Source organism: Opisthocomus hoazin, chromosome 4, assembly GCF_030867145.1.
Source record: "Opisthocomus hoazin isolate bOpiHoa1 chromosome 4, bOpiHoa1.hap1, whole genome shotgun sequence".
Taxonomy (NCBI): domain Eukaryota; kingdom Metazoa; phylum Chordata; class Aves; order Opisthocomiformes; family Opisthocomidae; genus Opisthocomus; species Opisthocomus hoazin.
Window position 1 is genome coordinate 44,879,604 of NC_134417.1, and position 15,303 is coordinate 44,894,906.

Genomic DNA, 15,303 nt, shown 5'->3' on the forward strand with positions numbered 1-15,303 from the left:
GGCCCAGATGAAGCCAGCCTCTGGCTACCTAAATGCTGCATCCCCTGACGTGCAAACCCATATGCTATATGCTTCACCCTCCTCATGCATTCTCCTAGAGTGACCTGCTGCTATTAATAGCCCGCTACCGTCAGGATCCAGCACGACATATCAGAGCAAAAGAATTTTCTCCTTTTTGGAAAAGGCAGACAGCTACAGCGTTCCCCCGCCCAGCTTCGCTGAGCTGCTCGCTATGCTGTATTCTATCCATGCAAGGCAAAATTTTGTGGCCCCCTTCATTTGTTTAAATGAATGTGCAGCAGATGAGTTAGGCAGAAATAAAATGCGTAGTCTCTGTACTAGGATGGTTGTAGTAGATACAGACCTCCTCTGGGACACCACAAGAGCATAAGACTTTCATGTTTGCTGCAAAGCGATATTCTGCATGGCTGCAGTTCCTGGGAAACTGCTGTCCTGAAGTAAGGAAAGTGGTATTCCCTGCCAGGAATTCTTCTTGCCAGGACAACAAGACCTGCTTGATTAGACAGAGTTGCTTTGCCCATACGCTCCAGGGCAGCACATCTGCTTTGTTGGGGACCTAAGCCCGTTATTTAGGGCTGACTCTCGTTTGACCAAGTCAAAAGTCCCACGACCTCCAAGAAGAGCAGGATCAGGCTCTGAATCCTTCAACACATTCAGTTCAGCGAGTTTCACTCTTTTACTGAAATCTCTGGCCAGTGAACCAGGGTTTGCTCCATCCTGAGCTCCTGGTAGCACTTTATTTCACATCTCCAAAATGCCCAGAAAATTTAAACTTGCTCAGATTCCTTTTCACTTTCTTTTTTAAAAGGTGGAAATTTTGCCCTTTTTTTTTTTTTTTAGCTTTGGAAATGGATTGTTTCTGAATAGCTGATCGCAGCATTAATTCCTCCTCCCCTTCTATCATGCAAGGTGAATATAGATACTTTAATAACACTCTAAGACTTTGCGTCTGCCCTGTACTGGAAACCACTCTTTAGTTTTGTTCCACAAAATCCATACGCATTGCTTGCTGTTTGTTGGCCTCTGGTCAAAGGAAATAACAAATAAGAACAATAAATTCAAGAGGTGGGAGAAGAGAGATCTTTCGGATGTGAAAGCATCACTGCTAGCTATTTGAAAACCTCGCTCCACTTGCCCCAGCCCTTCTGATCCCCATTTCCCTCCTGCCTTCCAGGATATCATCAGTCCTGGAGGTGGGGAGAAGTCAATGAACGACAGCTGCTGAACTCTGGCTTCCGCAAACAGTCCAAGGACAATCTGCTTCTTGCCAGACTACTTGGGGGAAAAAAAATACTCTTCAATTTTTTAGGCGTATATTTTGTGTTTAAAAGACCACACACAGTCTGGAGCTTTGAAACGATACTGTGGGATTCAAAGGATACTTTCTGGCGATGATGATTTATGGTGCTGCATCACAGCCCTCTTTGAAGAAACGAGGTGAAGCCAAGTGTCTTTGGCAGGAGGGGAAATGGCCATCCAACGATATGTCCAGATACCAGGTTTAACACAAAAAAAGACCCAATTGTCACTGCAGGATGTTGCAAAGGCTGGATCTGCAAATGGGTTAAAAAAGGGATTAGACAAATTCATGGATACTGGGCCCACTGGCAGCTATTAAACGTGAGGATCTGGCTGCAGTCTCTGTCTTGTGAAGTCCCCTATTTCACTGATTGCCAGCAACTGCTAGGTCTTATTGAACAAAGATGTCTCTGCATGCCCTGTGGGTGTAGTCTTTCCTTAGGCAGCTGCCACCAAGAAAATGCAGCGTGCTGGTACTGCCCTGGGTCTCGTGCAGGCGGGGGAAGCGCTGATGTTCTCTGCTGAGCTACTCGGGGCTGTGCGGCCGAGTGCTGCTGGCTGCACGGGGGGTCTCCCATCCACTGGATGTACAAAGGTGTTCAGTGGATGCTAAACACGGAGCAGGTGGGAGGGATCGTCCTGCGCCATGCTTGGTCGGGTGCATGCATGTTAGGCTTCCTGCAGGACTTCTGGAAAGAAGTACACACACCCTAGTAATGTTTTTAACACTGAACACAAACACTGCAGTATAGTCAGCAGGCATCCCCTCCACAAATCCAAAATATGGGCCAGGACTGAGAGCTTATGCAACAATATCCTCACTCGCATGGGTGAAGAAAAAGCACAAGGAGAGTCTCTAAGGTTGCAGCCCCGAGAGAGGAAGCTGTGCTCACAGGAGAGCTTTCCTCCAGGCCCGTCAGCAACGTCCCTAGGTCTCCCCACCTCGCTGAAGAACAAACCAGATGTCTTTTCAGAAGAGATACAGTTGAGATCAGACTTAAAAAATACTCATCATCTTCTGTAAAACAGAAACTCTCACCATGAGCCGCTCCCTGCATGACACAAAGTCCTGGTGTTGGTGAAGACCCTGCCCTGTGGTTACCTACCCAGGGAGCAGGGACATCTCCGCAAAGCCCGGCCCTCTTCTCAGTGGCTCAAAAAATCCACGGACCGATCTCTGGATTTTAGTAACGTGACACAGCAGAGGCATCCTGCATTTTGAGAAGTTGGTTTTGTTTTTTTTTAAAGTAAATGCTCCCTCCTTAATACTTTATGCAAGCAGACATGAATGCCAATCCCTTTCAGAACCTGTAAGCCATCTGGAAGATGAACAGCTACACAGACACAAGCAGTCTACCCCAAAGTTACGGCAATGAGAGATAATGATCCTGGCTGCAAAGGTGGAGGCAGACCACTATTCTCAACATCTTTCTATAGTGTTCTCTCAGCCACAACTCTTCTCCCAGCCCTGTCACACCAAGCCTGGTCTCATTCTCCTCATGTTTACACAGGTGTAAACCCAGGAATATATTCATCACAGCTGGTAGTAGGGATTTTCCTCCTTTGTCAAGCAGTAGGGTGGCATTTTACCAAACTGATGGCAGGGTCACTTTGTTAGCTAGCAAAAAATAGAAAAGGTACTTGCTGAAATCTGTGAGGTGGTGTTTTGGCCCGCACATCTTCCAGCACCCGGCACTAAACGTCTCCACAGAGGGCAACACCAGAGAAGGGTGAGATGGTCCCCAAATCAGCAGGTTAGTGCGGTGCCAGTGGCCAACAGCAGGAGCACAGCCAGCCCTCTTACTCACCACCTCCTTGATTGCCATAGCTTGTACCCAACTGTAAAAACACCAGGCACTGCCTACGTTGGAGGCAGTAAAGCCTTAAGAGAGGTAAGATGCACAGAGTTAAAAAACGATGCGATGACTAAAACAGGCGCTGGGGACTCCAGGGACGCGGGTGCTGCGTGACACCAGGCAGTTCAGCCCCCTGTTCTGCGTGCCTTCCCACACTGCAGCGGTGGTGGGAGGCTTAATGAGCGCTTGGGAATCCTGCAACTTTTTTTTTTTTTTTTAATTAAATTGTGCTGCACTGTGAGCTTTTGTCATAATGGGTCTGGCTGAAATACCATGCACATTGATCTGCTCAAAAGTCCCCTCAGTATTAAAAATTATTGGAAAAAATACTTCTAGAATTCATTTTAATGTGCATATTTTTCTCTCCATCCTATTTACCTTCTCCATTTTTTCCTATCCCTCCTCTCTCCTTTTATTTCAGCGCAGCCTCATGAAAGGCTGGTCCAGGTCTCTGACTTCTGGTTCCTGTGCTGTAGGTCTTATGTTCAAATCCCCAAGTAGTAGCAGCAAGTGGAGCAGGGGCAGATGACCTCTTCAAAATTTTTAGGGTTTTAAAATGGATCTTGATCCATTTATGAAAGGCCTCATATGCTTTTTCTTTCAGTCCAAAGGACCTTTTCAAGGCAAGTAGCCAAAGGAGGGGAAAGACTTCGTCTATTTAAATGAAGAAAATCTTTAAATAAATGATGGTTTCTCAAGGAAATGAGACTTGCAGACCGATTCCCCAGACACCTTTTCAGCTGGCTGGTCTGACTCAGCCAGGTTTGCCAAACAGACAGACACTTTCCTGTGGGCTTCGAGGCAGCCAGCTGAGAAGAAAAGCCTCACGTTAGGTCACCTACCGATGTGAGCAAGGAGTAAGAGGAAGGAAGAAGTCATGAGCAGCATGGCTCTGAGGAGGGGTAGGAGACACAGTTAGGAACCTGAGGAAGCTGCAGTGAGAGTCTCGCAGGCTTTTGGGGCATCAGCTACAGCTCCAATAGTTGGCTGTGTTTGTCAGGAAGTCAGAAAGCACCACACTAGTGCATTTTTTTAAGATAACAACAACAACAACAGGGCCAGTAAGAGCTGGTAAGGCTGTCAGAAGGAGGTGGTCTCCAGTCTCATAAAATCTGTCCCAATGGGAGCAAGTAGGACTCATCTCAGTATTTACATTGAAACACAGAAGTCTGCCACTAAGCTCATCACCTCAGTCTCTATTTATAGAAAAAGAACAACAGAGTTTTAGGGTGCCACGACCTAGTTTAGGACAAGAAGAGGAAGACCCAAGACTATGTTAGTTACGCATACACTGACTGTAATGGAAGCCAAGGGTCACTGCTGCAGAAATCTAGGACAGTGAAATCCTTCTTCATGTGGATAACTGCCATCCAGTAGTCCCTCTAATCTCTCTTTGCTTGAGCCTGCCATCCAAAAAGAAATTACCCTCCCATAAGCAGATATTTTCAGCAGGGAGGGGATCCCAAACCCTAGGTCAGCTAACACAGGAAAGTGGCTCAGAGCACTGCTCCCTAAATACAGAGAAGCGCTCTCTTGCGCCCAGCACTCCTTTTGCAAGTCGTTTCCACAGCACCATCTAATTCTCTGTCCTTCAAGCCAGGGAGAAGGCGGGAGAGCGAGCACACCACCAGGCTGCTACCATAAGTGCAATGGAGGGACCAAACAGTGCTCTTGACAAAGGCAGATCTCAGCTACAGGCCAGCCGCCTGCCAGCCGTAGCGAGCTGTGTGGCTGCGTGTCTACCCAGCAGCACCGCACCCCCAGAGACCTAATTTGCAGACGCTGCAAATAATGAAGAAGAAAAAAAAAATCTTATTAAAAACTTCTCTTTTTAAAAGGATTCCTGCAGTCATCCTGTTTCATGTCTTTGACCACGGGGTAAAGGTAAGAACCTGTTTCATTGCCCACGTATCCTCTTGCAGAAGCTGCAGCGTGGCAGAACTGCCACCTCTTTTCTCCTGCTTCTCCCCCATACTGGTAAATCCCCTGCAGGCTTTTCCTGAACTGCCTCTGCCTGCAGGTGCTGCACAGCACAAGCTGAGCTTAACATCCATCAGCAGATCCAGCAGACCTCACTGGTCCCACGACTTCATCTGCTATCCTCCTCCACGAACAGCTATCTGCCTTTGCCACAAAACACCATCCCGTGTTACTCGGCAGGGTGGGTTTCTTTAGCTGGGAAAAGTCTGCCGTCCCCTCCTATGCAGTCTTTTCCCCCCTCCTGGCCAAGTAGCAGACAAGGTCTCCTGGTGCCTCTGGCAGGGGACAACCAGAGAAAGCAGCAAAGGAGCCGCTGAGCCAGTTCTTGGTCTGCTGCAGGCCCCAGAGAGATTTGGGGAGATGCACAAGATGAACAAAAGCCTGTGCACTAACAGTCTCATGTGCTAGGACCAAAATAACTGCCTGCTCCTCCTGAACACAACTCCTACATGCCCAGCTTCGATAACACAGCACGCACCTTTGCAGTGTCATGAACACATGCTCTGACCTAGAGGCCAGGGCTCTTCCAGACACACAGGTTTGCAGGGGAGTGAACCATGGGACCTTGCCGACCTTCCCTGCCTCTCCACTGCTGACTCAACAGAGACGGTATGCAACGGCTCTGAGCACTCAACAGACACAACCTCAGAGAGACCTCCAGCTGAAAACACACAAGGAAGGGGATAAGCGTGCCACAGATTCCCCTTTCTTTTCCCCCATCATGCCTTTCCCACCTCTGTATGTGACACACACAGCTAATAATGATTGCTCGCTTTGATAGTCAGTTAGCGATCTGCATCCTTTTGGTAATTATCCCATCACCTGCATGGAGCAGATAATTCAGTGGGCCTGCTGGCACCATGCAGCAGCCACGTCCCCAGGTTATAAAATGAAGTGCTCAGTGGAAAATTTTAATGACTAGGGGCTGGTGCAACCTTAAATTGATGGCAATATATGGTGAAGTCTCTTAAATAATGTGAAATGCCCTTTTGGCTGGAAAGGGCTGGATGAACCTGTGGTTGATAAGTTGTTAAATTACCTCCCATGGCTGGCTGCTTGTCTTGGGAAGGTACCGAATGATAAGTGCGCAAATTATCGTTACTGCATGGAGCGAAACTATTTCCAGCAGAGATGACTTGATAAAAGAGAAGTTATTTATCATGATTAAAAATGGTGCACTTGTACTTCTCCACATTGAACAGATCCTGAACTGGCAATCATCTTCCAAAAAGGTACCTGAGGCTGATTTAAAGGGCTTTATGACTGTTTTAATGGATGGTTTTTTCTCTCGTGGAGAAAGAAGATTTTAGTATCTAAATTGCCTTGTTTCTCGGAATTATTTCTCCGTTCACTGCAGCCAGCTTGATTTCAATTTCTTCTTCCACACCCTTTTGTCATATTTGACTTTTCATAAAAAAATCCAAAGAAACACTCTTTCACAAACACAGAGGAAACGGGCTGCTACAGGCAATGGTAGCGGAGATCTTTGTCTTCTACAGCTTCATTTTGGGCCCTGCAGAGACAGACAATGATTAAATTAATTGTTAGTGGTTGCCTGCTCAGTGATGGAGGGGATTAGGTGGTAGAGTCACTTTTGTCGCAAGAGATAGAGTGACTTCAGCTAGCTTTAACTACCACAGTTGGTAGGTAACCATTAGTCACTGCCTGGTGGCCTTTTGAACCTCTCAGGACACAACTCAAATGAACTTGATATGAGCTCATATGAGCTATCATATAGGAAATCTGAGCTTCCCACACAGCTCTATAGGGTACTAAAACCATGCTAGGCAAGGTGAAGCTGGCAACATTCAGTGATTTTAATGGATAAATGAAGGATGTTCTTCTCCAGTACTGTTATTGCAGGATACTTTAACTCAGGTCAGTTAAATTAAACAGTTAGGTGGGACTACCTATAGAGTACGATGAGTACCACACTGATAGAGCCATCGCTGGCACCATTATACAGTAGCCCTTGCATGGGGAAGAGCCCAGTCATATTCCCAAATCATTCCCTTTCCCATCCCTGAGGCCACAACGGACTTGGCCTTTTTTTTTTTCTATGAAACAGCATGCAAACCCCACTTCATGATAATATTAAGCTTATAGTCCACCAAGGTAGCTAAACATGTCTGGGCCAAAAGACAAGAATAAATACCACAACTTCAGTCGGACTGCCTCACATGCGTAGAGTATGTGAAACCTCTTTTGCCAAACTAAAAACTCTTTCCAATATTTCTTGAGGTCTTCTGAGGAAGACGTCACTGTTGACATTTTGGCATTAACCTACTAACCTGCTATCTCCTATTAGTAAAGTAGTAATGGGTTTAGGTTTGATTATCAAATCATCTAATCTAACTTTTTTAATATGAGCCAAGGGCTAATACAGGTGAGAGATTTACCCTTCTGCAGTTCAACAAAGCTCACCTGCATCTGACTACAGTGCCCCTTTCCACACAGTCTTAGCCTTGACCTGCAGTCTTCCAGATGATTCAGCATCAGTGTAGGCATTTCAATCAAAAGTACTTTTGAAAAAGGGGACAGAAATTCCACCCATAGCTATGTAATGATAATGCTGCAGTAGTTAAAGTACTAGGGCTTTCCAAAGTTTTGCTTGTGCCGTCACTGAAGGAAAGAAAACGTCACCTTGCACTGACATGATCCCTTGTGGCAAGATCCACATCCAAGGACTTTGCAAAGTTTTTCTCCTCTTGTATTGCAGGAGTTTAAATGCTATTACAGATTACTCCATTGAGTATTTTTTTCCTTTCTGTCTCTATTTATTTATATTTCAATAAAATTCTATGCCCATGAAAATCAGACATTCTTTGAGATTTTCTAGTGCTCAGAATAGGCAAAGCCCCAATAACAGTTTATTCACAGGAAGCGTGTTCAACAAGACAAGCTTAAAAGAGGAGAGTTGGAATTAAAGATCAGTTGGAGAACCAAAACATTGTTCTGTAAATCTGCATGCTTGCCAGCCAAACAAGCACAGGGCAGCAGTAGGATTTCATATCTAGGTTCTCACAGGGCTCCTCACACTGTCCTGACAGGAGACAGGGTGGAATATTTTTCTTCAGCTGCACCTCAGCATCAAACTCTGCTCCATCGTGCCTCAGCAGAGTTGTGTCTTCTCAAACCGGCAGCAAATCTGGCCAAGAGGCTTCAGTGAGAGCAGCACACAGATAGCCCTGAGCAAAACTCAGTCCTGTCAAAATGCCTGTTTTCTGTCTTCATTAAAAAAACATGTCCCAGTGCATAATCACGCAACTGGCAGAATGTGGATCTCCTTTAGCACGCAATTCATCAGACACCCGCTCCTTCTGTCCTGACCCTTTTTATTTGCAGTGAAAGACCAGATCTCTCAGCTCACCCCTGGCACACCTGGGGCTTGTGCAGAAGTGGGACCTTGTCACCAAGAGCTTTCTATGCCACATGGACTAAAGGACAAAGTGGTACCCAGGCCCTCACTATCCTTACTCACATCACTGGGAAAGGGGCCAAATGCTAAGAGCAGAAATCGTCGATGGCACATTTTTGGTGACTTCTCTGCTTTGCTGAAGTCCAAATGCTTCAAGGCAAATTACCTTCCATGAGAAAGGCTTCATGAGAGAGAATATGTGGTGCTATCACAGACTGGATTAACTCCTGGTATGCAACAAAGATCATTGTGTAGCGGTGAATAAAAAAGTGGGTGAGCTCACCTATTCAGTGCACATCAAAGGAGAGCAAATTCTACATTGACTAAACCGAGTGTGGAGCGGCACTGCTTACGTTCAGCTACGCACTTGGGAAGGAAAACCCAGGGTCATCCACAGCTCTGGACAGGAATCAATAACCCAATAACCTGGCTGTCCTCCTGTGTCCAAGCTGGGCACCACCTCACCCACTGCCACCAACATGTTGAATGGGAAGAATGAAAACAAATGGCAAAACTCAGAAGCTGGTCCAAAATTGGAATTATCCTCCTCCAACTGACTTCGTTAACAAGCACTTTGGAAAAGTCACCCAGGTCTGGTTGAGCAAAGCACTCCCCTACTTGCTCAGCTTAAGGTGCGCTTAGAGGAGTGGGCCTGGATTAAAGCACATGCTTAAATAACACATATGAATAATTGGCTTGCTAATTTGGGGTCTTAAAATCGAAAAGGTCCTTTTATAAACTCAGGGAGGAGATACGATTCTCATTTCCAATGACATCACCAAGTGTAATTGCTGTCAGATGTTTATGTATGGTGAATATACGTGCAGCAGATAACCTAAAACTGCATTGACTCAAACTATACACTGTGAGTAACATCTTCAGTGCTCATGCACTAATAAAAAATCCCATGTTCCATTTATGTTTCTGCTCCCCTGTAGTAACTTTTGTAGTAACCCAGGGCAGTGATGGAAAACAAGCTGACACCCACCCCAGTTTGCTAGGATTCCCTTTTCAAGACCTCAGCGTAACAGGGCAAGCTCTTAGTGGTATTCTGCATTTGTAATTCTGCCTCACAGGGGTTGAAATGAATTTCCATCATCCTGACTCACAAAGATGGAGCGCAAGGGGCTTGATCTCTGCCCAGATGTCTGCAGTGCTACCTGCAGCAGAGGGAATGCTGCAAAGCCAGAAGCACCGGGTATGCAACAGTACACCCTAAAATGGGTTAAGAAAGGCCACATTGCATCAAAACAAGGGTTTGTCTAGCCCAGTAGCCTCTCTCTGGCAGTGGTCAGAAGCAGAAGTTTAGAAAGAAGAGAAACAGGGTTTGTATACAAAGTTCTTTCTCTGACGTGCCCTCTCAGCTTCTGCCTGTCAGCAGATTAGGCACTCTCTGAGTTTCAGGTTGTATTTTAGTTACCAGTAGATCCATCCTCCCCATTTCTACCCAAAACTTTGCTAAAACCATTTACACTTAGGGCTGCCACAACAATCTGTGGCTGTAGCTCCACAAGTTGTTTCCATTGTCAGTGAGTTACCGGCATGCAGAACTGAGGACTTGTTCCGCCATTTTAGAGAATGCAAAAGGACCAGGTTGACGGACTGATGTAGCTGACCAAGAATGAGCCAAACAAAAGATGCTTGTTACTTGTCCTGTCAATTTGTTACCTCTCCATTCTGCCAATGGACCTTTGCTGAGCAGCCACATTCTCATGCTGATGCCCACGTTCCTCCATGCTCTTCCCTTCTCCTACGGCATCTCATGTCAGCCCACAAGGTCCTGAGGGTAGAGAGCAATGCAGCTGTACTCTGAGGGGTCTAAGAAGCTCCCAGTAACTGGAAAATATAATTACTGATAGCCCTATTTATTCTATGCTATTAAAGTACGTACAGTTGGCTAAAACTCACCCATATTCTGCTAGACAATTTACTTGAGATGGTTGACAACCAGCACGTAAATGACAGTTACTTTGTTGTAGAGGAAAAGCATGTGGGTACTTAAGATATTGATGAACTGGACTATAAGCGGATTATCACAATGCTATGAGGAGAGACTAATTTCTCAGTAGAAAAAGCCTTTTGAAATACAAGACAAAATGTCAATCCATTTACTAGTCACACATATTTAAAACATTTCTCTTATTTTGCTCCCTGCTACCAACTCTGAGCCTTCAAATTACACAGAACCAAGAGGAATGTCCAGCATTTAAACACTACATATCTTTCAGATGATCTGTATCTTAAGATTTGGAAGTGTGGGATTTGGTGGAAAGGTAACACGTTTGTACAGTTCCACGATCCACCCAAATTTCCTCCAGAGTCTAAAAACACATAGATTTTCCTTGGAGAGATGACTGCTTCAGGGCAGGAAGATTTCTCCTGTAGACTGGTGGAGTAATTCAGGACCTTCTAGTTATAATTTGAGGGGCTCTTCCAGCCCCTTGTTTTAGTCATGTGCAAAATTCCCTTTGATTTTTTGTGTAACAAAGAACACACAGCACGAAACCCTTACTGGAGGGACCCCACTACTTTCAGCTGAAATGCAATGGACAAATGAAAAAAGAAAATAAAACTGGAAGGAAGTTGTGGAGAAACCCTGGTGCATATTGTAAACATACAGGTCTCTATAAGAAGAGATCTCTCGTTAACACTTAGTGGAGAACTTAGAGGGACTACCTCTTCTCTGGGCAAATCACAGCTCACCCTTGGCAATATGTAGGTGGATCACCCAAGCTACGGATTCAGCATCTCTTAGAGTACATGAGCCTAGTGCCATGCCATTCATGAGGCCATGCACTTCCCACTCAGACAGGGCTCTACCCTTCCTGAAACACTGCTGCTGGCCAAAGAAAACTTCAGGGTTCGGGGCCATAAAGAGCGCACGCCTCTGTCATCTCTAATTGCAATCTCTGCCTGGGAGAAAGGAGATCTGTGATGAAGTTCCTGGTGTTAGGACTGGTTCTGTGTTTTAACAAGTGACCCTTTAAATTAAAAAAATAGGTGCAGGAGCAGGACCCATGCTACCGTGCTCTACGATGGTGGCCCAGCCACTGGCAGGGCTGCCATTGGCCAAGAGCCAGAAGCTGCTGGGAAGGGGCTGAAATCACGCAGGGAGGGCTGAGCCAAGGAAAGTCGAACCTGAGAGTGTTTAACGGCATAGCTCAAAGGGGCTGCTCCAAAACTAACTGCAGACATGGGGAATATTTCCACGCGTGTATTTGGGTTAAGATTTGGGAGCCATTTCAGGAAAATGCATCAGCACATGATAAACTGAAGATGATGACATTTAATCACATCCTTAATTCTGACCTCACGGGTACACATGTACCTGTATAAGAGGCTGGCAGCAGCACTCCCATTAACTTCCATTTTTTAGACTTTCCGGCTGATCAGATTCTTACATCGCCAGGGTCATTTTAATCTTAACTCGGCTGGAACAATGCAGAGGTTGCCTGTCTAGATATAAATCTATTTCTGAAAAAAGAAAAAAAAAGAAAAAAAAAGAGGGGGAGAGGGAAGAATGAAATTCTTTTAAGCCATTTTCAAATCCCAGACCTTCAAACAATGCAATTTCACAGCTGATTTTGGGTTCTGGTTTTGGTTTTGCCAACAAAAGCAGATACACTATTTTAAAAGCCATTTAAATGGTGCCGCTAAGGCAAAACTCCAGCTCCCATGCCTGGCTGCCATCCCGAAGGATCGGGCCCTCTAGCGGAGCAGGTGGCATGTGGGTCACCCGCGCCTGTGTGACAAACTGTGATAATTGGATTGTTTGGGGAGCGGGAGAGGGATGCGACCACTGTGCACAAACCTCAGAAGGGAATTAAAAGCGAGCCTGCATCCCGGTTAATAGAGCTCTATAAAAATGCAAAGTGGCTAATGATAAGCAAAGGAAGTTCCATTAAGCTGTGTGCCTGGCGCGAAGGGGCATCAGTGACCCCACGAAGGATATTTGCTGGGAATGGTCAGGCAGCAGAAACAGGTGCAGAAATAAAAGCAAACCAACGGCTCGTTTCAGACTCTCTAATCTGCAGTGTTAATGAACACGAGGGCCAGGGAGAGCCAAAGAGACTAAAGTGGCCACAGCATAATTTTTTGTACCCATTAAAGTCACAGGCATGCTCAAAACCAGAGGAAAATCGGGAAATGGCTTGCCTAGCGTTGGCCGTCCATTAGCCCGCACCGAGAGCTTGCCGAGGTTATTCAGAGTGGGGTGGGACAGAGGGCAGGGAAAGAACACGGGGAAAAAGCTCCCCTCAGCGACAAGCACCCGCCAAGCTGTGATGCGGTCAGTAGGGAAAGGGACTCTCGTTGGGCCGATAATGAGCCGCCCTCATTACAAGATTAGATGCCAGAGTGAACAACACCCTCTTAATAATGCACACATCACTATGACAACCATGGAGTTTGATACCCGAGGACAACTTTATTGTGCTTGTGAAATTTCCTTATTTTAAAAACACTATTTATAGATATCAGACATCGATTCGCCATATCCACCCGCCTCCTCATCTCTTCGCCTTCCTTGTTTCCAAGGCAGGATCGGCCAAAGTGTTTGTGTGCCGCTCCTAAGGTTAGCAAACTGCTGTCAAGTGTCAGCGCCAGCGTCTGCTGACATAATTATCCTGCTAGCCCATACATAATTAGTAAAGCTAAACCCAAACTATATTAATACCAGGATTAATTACAGTGGAAGCATAAACAAGGATATTAATGCTATGAAAGTAGCAGTAGGGATATTCGACAGCCCATATGCTTGTCTGTAGGACCACTAGGGATTGTGTTGAATCGGGAGCTGTGCGCTGCCCTGACTGTAATGAGAAATGAGAAAACTGCTGAAAAATTGATGCCGCCTGCAGATTGCACAATCCGCTGAACAGCAGGGGGTCGGCTTCTTACATCTCCCACTCTCGGTACAATATGCTAATTTCTGCATGCATACGAGTGTAAAAGGAAAGAAGAAAAGATTTCACAAAAGGAAAAAAATGCAAATGACAACCACAAAGATCACTGCAGAGAAATCCATGAGCTTTATATGGATTAACTGTGTTGGAGCTAGTGCTCGTCTGAGCTTAACCCTTTCTGTCCTAGACCCTGGCAGGTCCTTTTTGTGGTGCAGAGGAATACTTACGGCTCCTTTGTGGGGAGGGAGCGAGGGGAGGGCAGCGGGGAGCTGAAAGGATAGAAACGATCTTTTTTGCTCTTTTCCATGACTGCACTCCTCTTGCTTTAACATTGACAAGGAGGCAAGGGTCTGGAAGGGGGGAAAGAGGGGACTGGGAGGGGAGTTGAAAAACAGACGCTCTCCAAATGTTGGTTGCCTTTAAGAGAAGACCACTGTGGCCCAGCCCAGTCCAGTTTTAACTGGGGATACTGGCAACAGACCCTTCCAAGCCCTGTAAAAACTCCTCTGACTCCCTACACCCCTTAAAGCATGACTGCGCAGCATGTGGCCAGCAAGGTCCTCCTAATAACGTGCTACAAAATCCTCATCAAGAAGACAATTACCCTGTGATTATTTTCTACTCCCAATCCACCACCTCTTCCTCCCAGGCGAAAGAAGCAGATGTGCTGGCTTGATGACAAGCCCATCTCTTTGCCGGAGCCAGCCGATGCGCCAGCAGCCCTGTGCTTCCCCGGCGCGCCCGGAGCGTGCAGCACGCCTGCGGACAAGCGGGCTCCAGCAGCGCCCAGACAATCCCGCTGCCATTTGCATTCGCCTTGCTCCCAGAGAGAGCCTAACCCTGCCCTCAGCCTGACCCCCTCCACCGCCCATGGGATCCAAGGGCATCGCTTCTACCTCAGCTCTAGAGAGTGAACCAGCCCCTCTGCCTCACACGTAGCGCTGCCATTGTGGGGTAAAACCCACAGGTGCCAACTCTCATATAGATAACGGAGGGGTGGGTGTCCATACAGCCCTGTCCTGCCTTCGGGTGCTGCTGGCGGAGGCCACCCACCCAATGGTTTAAGCTCCTCTTGCAGCAGAACAGGAAGGCAAACAGCATCTCCTCCCCAGCCTGCAGGGGGGAAATACCTATATTTCTGCAATAAGACAAATCAAAGCCTTAATTCTTCTCCAATAATTAAAGAGATTAGTTGCTCTCTCTTTAGTAGCAGCAGGAGCAGCAGCAGGTGCTGTTATGCTTGGTCCGATGTATGCGTATGTTCGGCTTCTGTATGCAATCGCTGTGTCCAAGCGTGAACGGAAACCTTAGGAAATATTTGTCCTTAAAAAGTTACCGCTGCGCCTGTGTTTTACAGTAAGTGCTCAGCAAAAAGAAATTGTTTCCTTGTTTGTTTTGAATAGTTTTGGAAAGAATTTAGCACTCCTGGTAGCCCAGAGCACAAAGACGAAAATGCCTGTCTCACACCCAGCAGGGAGAGAGATGTGTATCTTAGGATCTCCCAACCTGGACAGACACTTGCGGTGAACAGGAGAGGTGGCAAAGGATAAAAACATGAAGAAGTCTATCATGCCTCCCTATCTGAACGTGGCAGAGACTGTGAGAAAGGAGGACAAACGTTTTGGGGCATAAAATTACCACCAGAAACTGGAACAACAACCTACGACCACCCTGCAGATTTCAGTTCTCATGTGAATCTTCAGCCCACAAGTGAAAAATATTTGTATCATCTCACCTGCAAGTCTCCAGTCACCTTCTGAGTGTCCTCCTGTCCACTAACCTTCTCCCCCAATATATCATCTCCCCCTCTCCTCCAAGCCTCTTT